This window comes from Apium graveolens, chromosome 1, assembly GCF_009905375.1.
Source record: "Apium graveolens cultivar Ventura chromosome 1, ASM990537v1, whole genome shotgun sequence".
Taxonomy (NCBI): domain Eukaryota; kingdom Viridiplantae; phylum Streptophyta; class Magnoliopsida; order Apiales; family Apiaceae; genus Apium; species Apium graveolens.
Window position 1 is genome coordinate 207,257,171 of NC_133647.1, and position 12,320 is coordinate 207,269,490.

The 12,320-nt window shown below is 32.6% G+C and overlaps 1 long non-coding RNA gene across 1 annotated transcript; it reads right to left on the reverse strand.

Annotated features, from left to right (window-relative positions):
• Positions 1-4,592: 4,592 nt before the first annotated feature.
• On the reverse strand, positions 4,593-5,136 carry LOC141724639 (uncharacterized). Its single transcript, XR_012576832.1, has 3 exons — positions 5,026-5,136; positions 4,860-4,896; positions 4,593-4,700 (listed from the first exon to the last, which is right to left on the reverse strand). It is a non-coding gene; the product is annotated as an uncharacterized LOC141724639 (long non-coding RNA).
• Positions 5,137-12,320: the final 7,184 nt, after the last annotated feature.

The window sequence follows — 12,320 nt, forward strand, 5'->3', positions numbered from 1 at the left end:
GTGTATGGCACTCTGGTTGTTGCAATGCACAGTAACTGGCTTAAGATTTGTAACACCTAGTTCTTCCAATAATCTGACCAACCAAGTGATCTCTGAAGTCGCAGATGATATTGAACGATATTCAGCTTCATAGGAACTTCAAGAGACAACACTTTATTCCTTTAATTTCCAACTTACTGGTGAGTTTCCTAACAACAGCACATAGCCAGAAATTGACCTCCAAGAATCCTGACAAGCTCCCCAGTATGAATCAAAGTATGCTTTTAGTGTTAATTGCTCACCTCCTTTCAAGGGAATCCCTAGTACTCCAGATGTGGAATCCACATATTCAACACATGCATAAGTGCATCAAAATGTGGGACTTTAGGGGACTGCAGATATTGACTTAAATGTTGGACAGTATAGGCAAGATATGGCCTTGTGTGAGTAAGAAAATTAAGTTTTCCTACTAAGCACCTGTAATAGCTAGGATCAGTATATAATTCTCCTTTATCAGCTGAAAACTTTAAGTTCAAAGGCAGTGGAGTAGCTTTAGTCTTGAAATCTGTTATATTAGCTTCCTTCAGCAATTCTTGTGTAAACTTTCTTTGGGTTAATGTGAGACCTGAAGCAGTATAAGCAATTTCTATACCCAGAAAAAAAACCTAGTTCCCCTAAATCTTTCATGTTGAATGTCTTGTATAAATGTACCTTGAGATCAAGAATACCTTGTGCGTCATTACTAGTGAGAATTATGTTATCAACATATACTGCAACAATGATAATGCTATCATTGGTTTTTCTAGATGAACAATGAATAATCATTCTTAGATTGCAGAAAACCTTTATGAGGCAATTCTCCAACAAGCTTTGCAAATCACTGTCTAGAAGCTTGCCTTAATCCATACAATGATTTAAGTAACATGCAATCTTTATTGCATGAATTAGATAATCCCTCCGGAACCAGCATATATACCATTTCAAGTAAATCTCCATGCAGAAATGCATTGTTAACATCTAATTGATGTAACTTCCAACCTTTATGAGATGCTACTACAATGATATACCTGACTGTGGTCATCTTCACCACGGTAGAAAATGGTTCTTCGAAATCTATTCCCTATTTCTGATTATAACCCTTAGAAACCAAACGTTCTTTGAAACCTTTCAACAGTGCCATCAGCTTTTATGTAGTTGGTTCTGTTAAAGAACTTGTTTGGCTAATCAAAGCATGAAAAGGTGATGGTAAAGCAGAATATGTTTCTAGGTTACACCAAAGCATGAAAAGGTGATGGTAAAGCAGAATATGTTTCGAGGTTACATCAATGAGTAGACAATCTTTGTTATTTTGGTGAATTTACAGGATCTTATATTATAACACTCCCCTCACTTGAAAGCCCATTTATGGGTCGAATAGTGGATGACGGGCGCTCATCTTTGGGGCTTAAATTTTCCTTTCGTGTCCCTCATAAATTGTGAGAAATGTTGGGGGTGGCAGGGATCGAACCTGAGTCCTCTGCCATCCCATACCATGTCAAGGAACGAGTTACTCTAAAAACCTTTAGAGAATTGCCCTTTACAGGATCTTATATTATTCTCACAAGACAGAAGTTAACTTCACATTTCTAGTGCTCCTTCTTAAGTTCAAATTATCAATTGAAGATGCATTGTGTGTACAATGATCATTAGATGAATTGTCTTGATGAAAATCTGTTGAAGTGTCAGGTGAAGAATCATCCAAAGAACCCATAGGTATGGTGACTTCAGGAGTGTCAAAAAACTGAAAGATATCTGGAAATTCTGTATCATGAAGAGATTTATGATCAGTAGATACTGGTAATAAGAAAAAAGGTGCATTCCCAGAAATTTGCTTGTGATGGAGAGGAAAATGGTGCTCATGAAATATTAGATCTCTGGAAATAAATATATGTCATGTCTACATATTAAGAACTTTATATCCTTTATGACGAGCAGGATATCCAAGAAAACACATTAATTTGCTCTATAAAATAAGGCTCTCGCAATTAATACTTAAAAATTATCAAAAGAATTCATCCTCTCAACTCATCTAATTGATGATGTGTACAATAATCAATCAACAAAGAACATATGAAGAAAAATCGCTCAAAAAGCTTGAAAAAGGGATGAAATACCTCAAATTTGTGTACGAAAGAAAGTCAAAATACTTACTTGAAATCTTCATCAAAAAAATGCTCATAATCGATTCTGGTTGCTTTGATACCATGTTACAATTTGCAATTGATAACATGTTAGTTATATGATTAAATACTGAGAAAGTTATACTACTTTGATTGCAGAAAAATAAAGAAACTTGGTACTGTTGGGATTACATTCTGGAAAGGAAAGATTACATAATAAAGACTACAGCTAACTGAGATCCTAAAGAACAGGAGTACAAACAGGAGTACGTGACCATGATAATCTCCAGCTTATTAAACTAGACTCCTAAAATACTGCAACTACCTGAGACCAAGTCTGCTGCACTATCAAAACTACAGACACGTAGATTTATTCAAGGACCAAAACAAAATAGACAAACCAAATAAGTTTAGATTAAATATAATTCCAACATACTCCCCCTTAATCTAAACATCCTCGAGATTTTTAACTCCCAACAAGTTCCTCATCTTTTCGAACTTTGGTGTTGCCAGTGCTTTAGTAAGAATGTCTGCGCGCTGTTCACTGGTGTTAATATGTTTTATAACAATCAGACCCTGCTCAATACATTCTCTAATAAAATGATACCTCAAGTCGATATGTTTACTTCTCCCATAGAAAACCGGATTGCGTGCTAAATCGATTTCCGACCTGTTATCAATATACAATATGGTCCTGGTTTGACATACATAACACAGCTGAGAACACGCTGAAGCCAGATAGCTTGACACACAGCAGCTGTTGCTGCCATAAACTCTGCTTCGCATGAAGACAGGGCTACACACCGCTATTTCTGAGTTACCCAGGTAATCAAGTTCTCGTCAAGATAAAAGGCCATTCCTCCAGTGCTCTTCCTATCATCTGTGCTACCTGCTAGATCGCTGTCCGAGAATCCAGATAAAATGTAGTTTCCTTGTCCAAGTTTGTAGACCAAACCGTAGTGCAGGGTTCCTTTCACGTAACGACATATCCTTTTTACGGCATTTAGATGAAGTTCAGTATGCCTTTCCATATAGCGGCTTACTATGCCCACAGCGTAAGCAATATCAGGACGCGTGTGCACCCGGTATCTCAGCCCACCAACCATGCTTTTATAGAGAGTAGAGTCTACAGGTTTTCCCAGATGATCTTGTGAAGTTCTTGTTTTCAACATACCCTGCAATCATACAGTTCCACGAAACCACATCTTTCTCTGGCGCTCTTCTAAACAAAACTTCAGTAGCAGCTAAATCATTCCCCGCGATGAATTCATTAAGCATCACATTCCAGGCAGTTACATCCTTTTCAGGCATTCGATCAAAGAACACACTGGCACTTTCCCAATCACCTTTCTGCATATAGCCCTCTATCATAGACATCCATGAAAAAACCGTCTTCATGTCAATCCCATCAAACAATTTCTCAGCCGAATCCATATCTCCAGACTTAACATACATATTCAGCAACCCATTTCCCAGATTCTCCGAAACCTGCAGATCTTTCTTCACTATATACAAATGAATCAGCAATGTTAATAATGCTCTGCATAAACAGGGATTTTGTAGCATCATCTTTTTGTCAAAATCATATAAGGTATTTAACAAGAGTGTGAATATTTTGAGGCGTATCTGTAATAGAATCAGCAAGCAAAAGAGAATTAACCTTTTGTGTTTTATTTGACACATCTGGACCAAGACGTAACCATGCCGAGTACACAAGAGATTCATGAATGGTAACATGTGGAGAATGGATATCGTTCTGTTCACAATAACCACTGACACGAGCAAAAGTTGCTTGGTTCTTTGGATAACCTGAAATGCTAATACTTCCTTCGATATACCCTCCGGTTTTTCTTCCCACTAATACATCCATCAACATGGTCTTTCCAGCACCACTCACTCCCACTAATGATGTCAAAACACCAGGCCTGAATGCACCACTCACATCTCATAGCAATTGGAGACGGTGCTCTGTGATTCCTTGACTCTTCATTTCCTGAACAAACGAATGGTTTTACTGTGAGAATCGTTGACCACCATATGTTCTGCTCTCATAGAAAAATAGCATATTATAATATCAATTTAAAGGACAGGTGACTTACATGAGGCATATCAACATAGTAATTCACATTTTCAAATGCAAGTGAGAGGGGCTTGAAAGGAACATCCATTCCTCTTCTGTTATCTTTATCATAAGTGAAGTTTGTGTGACTTGGAGTGTTCCGTACACTCATATCTACACATGTGGTAGTTCGCCAGCTAGTATTGACATCTCACTATAATAATTTAGCAAAAAGGAAATACCAGTCAAAATGTTGAATGTATTAAGAGACTTGGTTACATGTAATATCATACCTTTATTCAGAGGAGCTGTAGACGCTGTGCTCCTGTCAGTAGACTTGTTCTTTTTCTTAGTGTTGGCATCCTTATCAACAACAGACTTGGAACTTTCAAAGGGTGCATTCTTATGGTACAAACATCCAGCCACCACCCACACATCAAAGGAAAAACACCAAGTTACAACAGTCCAAATGACATAGCTCCCAATGATAAAAGCATAGAGATCTAATACAAAAAATATAGAGTTAAATGTGTTATTAACACCTAAACTTAATAGCAGAACATAATAGAATAAAAAATTGAACATACAAATAAATATACACCGACAGATCTATATAAATACACAATGGATGTAAATAAAGTTAAAAGAGAGATATATGTTACCGATTGAAGGTTGGTTTCAAGCTCCAAAGCTTCAGGCCTATAAACAAAAGCTTCATTAAAATCAAAACGTAAAATTTTGAAATAAATTTAAAATTGACATACATAATCAAACCAAATATTTGCTTTCTCGGCTCGATTTTCAGCTACTAAATTAAATAATACTAACAATTTCTAGCCCGATTTATGACGGAAAACTCCTTCCCTTTCTTCAAAGCATCGTCAATCGCTTTCACCATGGCCGAAATCTAACCTTTACCAATCAATTTTACATAAATCGAAGCTTCCATCAAGATATAGATAGGGAGACGGAAGAGAGTGAGAGGAGAAAGAGAGAGACAAATCTCGATTCAGTGATTTTGTATTAGGTTTAAATTAGGTTTACAAGAAAGTAGCGGTAAGAAAGGAGACAGAGAGGGATAGAAAGAGAGAGAGGAGGAGAGAGAGAGAGCTGAAGGAGATGAAGTTCGATATTTGAGAGAGAGAATTAGGGTTTTTGAGATAGAGCGGTGGTCTGAGAGAGAGACAGCAAAGAGAGAGAGCCGCGAGTTTGAGAGAGAGGGAGATCAAGGTTTGGGGGAGAGAGGGAGAGAGATAAAGATGAAGATAGAGACAGAGATAGAGATGTATGGGTGTGTGAGTAAAGGGAGAAGGGGGAAATAATTTTTCAACTTTTTTGTTACGGGGGAAAATTTGGGTACTCAGCGGGGGAACTGAAATATTTATTTAGTCATTTTTTAGAAATGGTTATAGATAACGGTTAGCATAAATAACCGATGTTGAAGTGAAAAACATTAATTTGTTATTATTTTAAAATTGAACATAGACAACGGCTACTATGTAAAACCGATGTTAAACAGGCTTTTAACATCGCTTTTTTCTAAACCGATGTTAAACAGGCTTTTAACATCGGGTGCATTACATGCCGATGTCTAAGCACCGATGTCGTATCTACTATTTCTAGTAGTGAACACAAGATAATCTTGTGTTATTATCAGTTATTTGTAACGTTGTTTTGGTCGAGTTTAGAGCTGTCGGAAAGTGGTCTGATACTTGAAGCTCGCCGGAAACTGGAAAATGAATCTGGAAATTTTCCAGTTTCCGGCGAGTTTTTTTTTTAAAATCTGATTTTTGGTTTTTCAACTGAATACAGTCGAATTTTGAATCGTATTTTCAATCATATACGGTCGAATTTAACTTTTGGGGGGGCTTTTAAATTTTCCAGAAAATTCAAATTTTTGTGCGGGATTTTTAAATTTCAATTGAAAATTTGAATTCGACCGCCTTCGGTCGAATTTGGCCGGTCGAATTTAAGCGGTTGTATTTATCCGGTCATAATTTGTAGGTCGAATTTAGTTAAATACGACCAAAGTTCAAAATTCGACTCCCTTTATTACAACCGATTCAAAATCGGTCGAAATTAAGTAAATTCGACTGTGGACGGTCGAATTAAGCTAAATTCGACCGATTTGTTTCAGTCGAATTTAGCCTTTTTTCTTGTAGTGTAAAACAAGCTCTTTATGGTCAAATGTGCAGTGTTTCTAATTCTGGTTTAATTCCAAGTCTTAGAGTACGAAATTATAATTAATATGTTGTAAAGAATAAAAGAAATGGAGTCTAAGATAAAAGGAATAATAATAGGAAAATGTTTGGTGCATAAAATTGTATACAAAATTGTGTACAAAATGTATGTGTTTGGTTTTAACTGGAATGACACATGTATTCACATCAACAGCCCCAATTAAAATATCCCAAATCAATTATGTGGGTTATTAATAGTCTAACAGTTTGATAGTATGTTTTATTGTTTATGATTTGATTTAGTTTAATATTTTTGTGTTGTGGCTTGTAAGTGATATGAACATTTTTGGATGATTGGCATTAATAATGTAAGCAATGGCATAAGGGTTACACGAATTGCAGTAAAAATAAGTCTGGTAGATTATAACTAAAAGAAACCATTTTTACGATTCATAAGCCAAAAAAATGACTACAATTTCTAGTTGGTAATACCGGCTGATTTTTATTGAATTACTTTTGGCCTATAAAGGCCATGTTACTTGTAGTATATATAGTCACACTTAAGTCACGGCTTATAGCATGGGTTGCATACAAATTTAAGAATGTTAATAAGTCAAAAATAGATTCATATCCTTATCTCTTTTATAATTGTCTTGACTTTGCTGACATATTCAATAATATGAGTCACCGGAGCACTATTCTCGAAAGCACTTGTACTGAGTAATTCAAGGAGAAAGTCGTTTATTAAAGGATCATTGGCCTACAAGTTTATGTATCATTTTTTTTCATTTTTAATTAGGGTATATGTAATAATATACAAGTTTTCAAGTATAAGCTAAATGAATAGAACTCTTTAGAATACTCTTATATGTAATAATTGATATCTCATGTCTGTCTCGAGAGAGACCAAGGCGGATCCCTCTCGAAAAAACCACGGTGGCTCCCCGTCCAAATCCTTGCCTCGGAACCTTGGGCAATCGAGAATACTTCCTTGACCCAAAAATATCATCATGACATTTTTAATATTTATTTTAAGTTGGCCAAGATGTTAAGTTTAAATTATTTTGTGCAAGGACAGGTTAAAAAAAGGAAGTTGCGTGTTATTTTTGTATACAATACATTGGGCATGTTACCAAAAAAAAGTCAAAGTGTTTTTAACTAAATTTAAATAAAAAGGAAGGTGCATATTGTTTTTGTTTTTGTATAGGAGTGTGCATGTTGCCCTAAAAAGTGCACATCACAAGTTTTATGTCAATTTACAGTTGAGGTAATTGTAACATCACAAATTACCAAAAATACTAACTTTTCTAAATTTTTTTGCGATTTTACTATATTCTCAATTCTTTTCCAAAAATTCGGAATCAACCAAAATCAACCAAATCAAACATATATGCAACTAGTGGAATGGTGTTTTTTTGGTTGCATGTACTTGCAAAAACTAGTTCAGTTGATTCGAGTTTCCAAAAACCATATTTTTGCAAAAAAAATGAAAAATAGTATTTTTTACAAATAAAAAAATATTTTTGCAATTTTTAAAAAAAATAACCGTATTTTTACAAAAATATTATTAGACTTGGGTATTTTAAAAAAACCCTTGTAACATTTATTTTCAAATATATATTATTGTTTTTATTCTAAAATTGTAGAAATTAAATTAAATTATACAAATTACGGTTCACATCCCCTACTTTGAAATCCGATTCAACATGCACCATTTTTACCAAATCATTTAGTCATAATTGTTGTTTCCTAGAATATATCTCATATTTCCTTTTCAAGAATAGATTAACTATTATTGAAGACAAGAATTTGGGCTAAAAATTTGACAAAATTTGGCAAAAGGGGTGCAATTTGAATCTGATTTCAAAGAAAGGGATGAAAACTGCAATATTTGAAAGTAGGTATACAAAATTGATTTTTGGACAAATTTAAGTGGTGCAAAATGCAGTATATATTAAGTTAAATTAACTGTTATTTTAAAATTGATATAGTAAATATTTTGTTTGTTTACTTCACTTTTACACTTTATTAAACCTTAACCGTTGATAGTTTATTTAGGAGCAATATAGGGTTGTGGGTTTGTGTAATATACTCCCTCCATCTCATATTATGTGTCACATTTCCTTTTATAGAAGTCAAATTTACCAACTTTTGACTAACGATTAAACATTACTCGTATATTATTTCAAAAACTAAAAATTATATGTTAAAGTAGATTAAATCTACTTTCGGTTGATGTAATTTTTTATTTTGTTCACTTATAAATTATTAATAAATTTCAGTCAAACTTAAGTCAATTTGACCGGCACAAATCCAAAGAAGACGCATAATATGAGATGGACGGAGTACTTTTTATACTTTGATTAGCCTAAAGTTTGATATTTTGTTTAATCATAATATTTGAGTTAGGGTTGTAGATTTAAAGGTGTAGGTGTTTAACTATTAGGAAATAAATTTTAGTTAAAGTTGTAACATTTGAGTAACAAATGTATTTATTTTGAGTTAGAGTTATAATATTTGAGTTAATATTGTATATTTGAGTTAAATGAATATAATGATCCTCCGCCAAAGAAAAGGTTGTTAGGGCAGCCGAATGCTTATGAGGTGATTTGGTTATCAATGTTAACCCTACTTTAATGCGCCTTGTCCATATACCCTACCGTTATGTAAAAACAAGTTAACTATTTCATGAGCCCTGCAGGTAAAATAGTATATGTAACAAATTACCAAATTTAAATAGATGTAAAATTTTACACTAATTATAAATTTCAAAGCACAAATAAAACTACCAAATGAAAACAAAATATATACTGTATAAGTTAAAAACTATAAAGATTCTAAATAAGCATATTATAAAACTGGCCACTTACTCAAAATTAACTGTCAAAAATTAAGGGTCATTCATTTCAAAGTAGAACATAATAAAAATTAAAACAAAAATATATCAAACACAATTATTATTATTTTCCCCTGCATATATTTGTTACAAAATATTAAATACACTTGATTGCAGATGAAAAATAAATGTTATACACTAAACCAAATTATCTATTAAATCATTTTATTTAAATACAAAAATTGTAAAAAAAAGAAACTAAATTAAATCAGTAATTATCAAGCCAAGTTTGGTGTATTTTGCAGAACTAAAAAAATTGAGGAGAAAAATGTTTATATTTCCCATGGATGTTGCATTTCTAAATATAGGAAAGTTAAAAAGTGATATATAAGTTGGTGATGAAAAGAATATTCTTATATGCTATGATATTTTTAACTTTTGATTGTTATAAAATGTCACATTAAACTTGAATTTGTGATACTATTGTATATTAGATTGGAAAAATAAGTAGAGTGCAAAATCAAATTTAAACTTAGGACCCGGTTAATTTAAGTCAATTATTAATCATTCTGTATAATTTACTTTTGTTATTAATTTGATGAAAGTCATTTTGTTCATTTTATACAATTATTAGTTATATGAAATCACAATTGGAACCATGTTTCTTGTAATTAATTATGTTGTTGAAATTAACATAGGAATTTGTTACTAAGTCTCTACTTCTAACAAAAATATTAACTTAATTTTCAAAAAAATGACTAAATTTTTCTATCATATTTGAACCGGTTTGTAACGACTTTAGCATAAAAATATCATGTGAATAAGGTTTGTTGCAGAGAGATAACATAAAACAAATTTGAAATTCAAAAACATGGTAAAAGAGATAAAAGAGGAAATGACAAAATTTAAGTACTATATCTTTAAATTAACAGGAGATGAATGCAAATGAGCATTTAAAATATTTAAATTACTACACAAAATAAAGGTTGTCCTCTATCCTAATTTCTTCATATGAAAATAAGTAGTTTAATTTATTTCATATAGTTTCTATAAAACATAGAAAACAATTAATTAAAGTGATATATAATTATATATGACAAGTCAAAGAAAAGGTTGTTATGACACAAAATACTTTTATGGAGGGTGATAATTTGGTTCTACACAACCCTAGAATTATGTATGTAAATAAGTTGTCCGATATTAATGGTACTCTAGAATTTACAAATTTTAACAAGTTGTCTATTGAATAACAAATTTACAAACTTAAAGAGACCTGAAATATTTAAAGAGACGTGAAATATTACTTACTAGTTCAAATATTTAATTAAACAATTTAGACATTGGAATATTAGGAATTTATTATATCAAAATTTCATATTTAAAATTAACTTTTTTAATTAAATTTTATTCAAGTTAAGTGTGTATATGTTCTCGATTGTACAAGTATTTAGTATAAATCTAATAAGAAAAGTGACTTAATTCTAAATTTCAAAGCATAAATTCAACTTTTAAAACAAAATGTATATATAAAGTTGAGAACTAATAAAGATCTAAATCAACTTTCAAAACAAAATGAAAAAATATAAAACTAGTCTTTCATTTAAAACAACGGTTTTTCACTTCAAAGTACAGCATAATAAAAAAAGAACAAAAATATCCCAAAACACCATTATTTGATAGAAAATTAATGATTAGTTTGATTATTTATTGGATATTCAAGTTCTAAGGTCATGGAAATTAACTCCATATAGTAATTATATTAACGTCATAAATGGCAAAGCAAAAAATACAATTTAGAATGAGATAGGGAAGGGAAGAGAGTCCTGATGACCTAAAGCATTCCATTACCACCATTCTGATCTTCACCTCCACTCAAGCTGTTCATCCCATTTCCCATGCCAAGAAAATCCCTGCTAAGAATATCACTATCACCACCACTCGTTCCATCTCCCAAAGCTCCCCCATAGCTACTAAAAGCTGATCCAACCCATGGGCTTGATAGCAAACTCGTAAACGAATAAGGGCTTGAGGCCCCTTGTCCAAGCAGGGGAGTTAAGAGTTGCTGATGGCTCCATGGGATTAGTAAACCTCCAGCAGGGCCCAGGCTCGTGGAGCTAGTGTTACTAGCATTGGCGACAATGCCAGAAGCCATGCAACTGTAGGGGGTGCAATTTGTTGTGTGCCTTGCCATCTTTTCATTAAGAGCCTCACAAATTGAACGATGATGGGTAAAACTTTCACGCCTTGTATAAGTAATTATTTAATCTTTAAATAACATTCTTTGTATAAGTACTTGAAAAAAAAACTTTTTGTAGGTATAAATTCATGAAGAAAACTATATTTAAAACAAGCTCTTTATGGTCAATGTGCACTGTTTCTAATTCTGGTTTAATTCCAAGTCTTAGAGTACGAAATTATATTAATATGTTGTAAAGAAGAAAAGAAATGGAGTCTAAGATAAAAGGAATAATAATAGGAAAATATTTGGGCATAAAATTGTATAAAAATTGTGTAAAAAATGATATGTGTTTGGTTTTAACTGGAATGGTACATGTATTCACATCAACAGCCCGAATTAAAATATCACAAATCAATTGTAATGTCATTTTGTGCAAATTTTTGTACACAATTTTGTGCAAGTAGCACTACTCATAATATACGAGAATATAATAACCTCGCTAAGATAATAATTTTTTGCAGGGCTTATTTCAACTCATAAGAAATAAAAATAAAATCGCTAAAGCAAATTTTTTTTGGTCCAAAATAGCCTGCCATTTTGGTAAGACTAAATTCGACCGCTAGCGGTCGAATTTAGGAGCGCTAAATAATTCAGTTGGGGAAAATTCAGACCATTTTTTGATGGAGTCAAATTCAACCGCACAAAAATCCGGTCGCATTTATTACTAAATTCAACTGCGGGCGGTTGTATTTAGCCTTGCCCAATGAAACAAGCCAAATTGATCAAATTTAGGTCAGTTGAATTTAGGCTTACTTTTTTGTAGTGTATTTTAAGAGAATTTTTCAAACTTTTCGTATTCAATTTCCCAACACATATTATTGAGAAATATTGAGAGATTTCATAAAATAATTCTAGACAATTCACAATT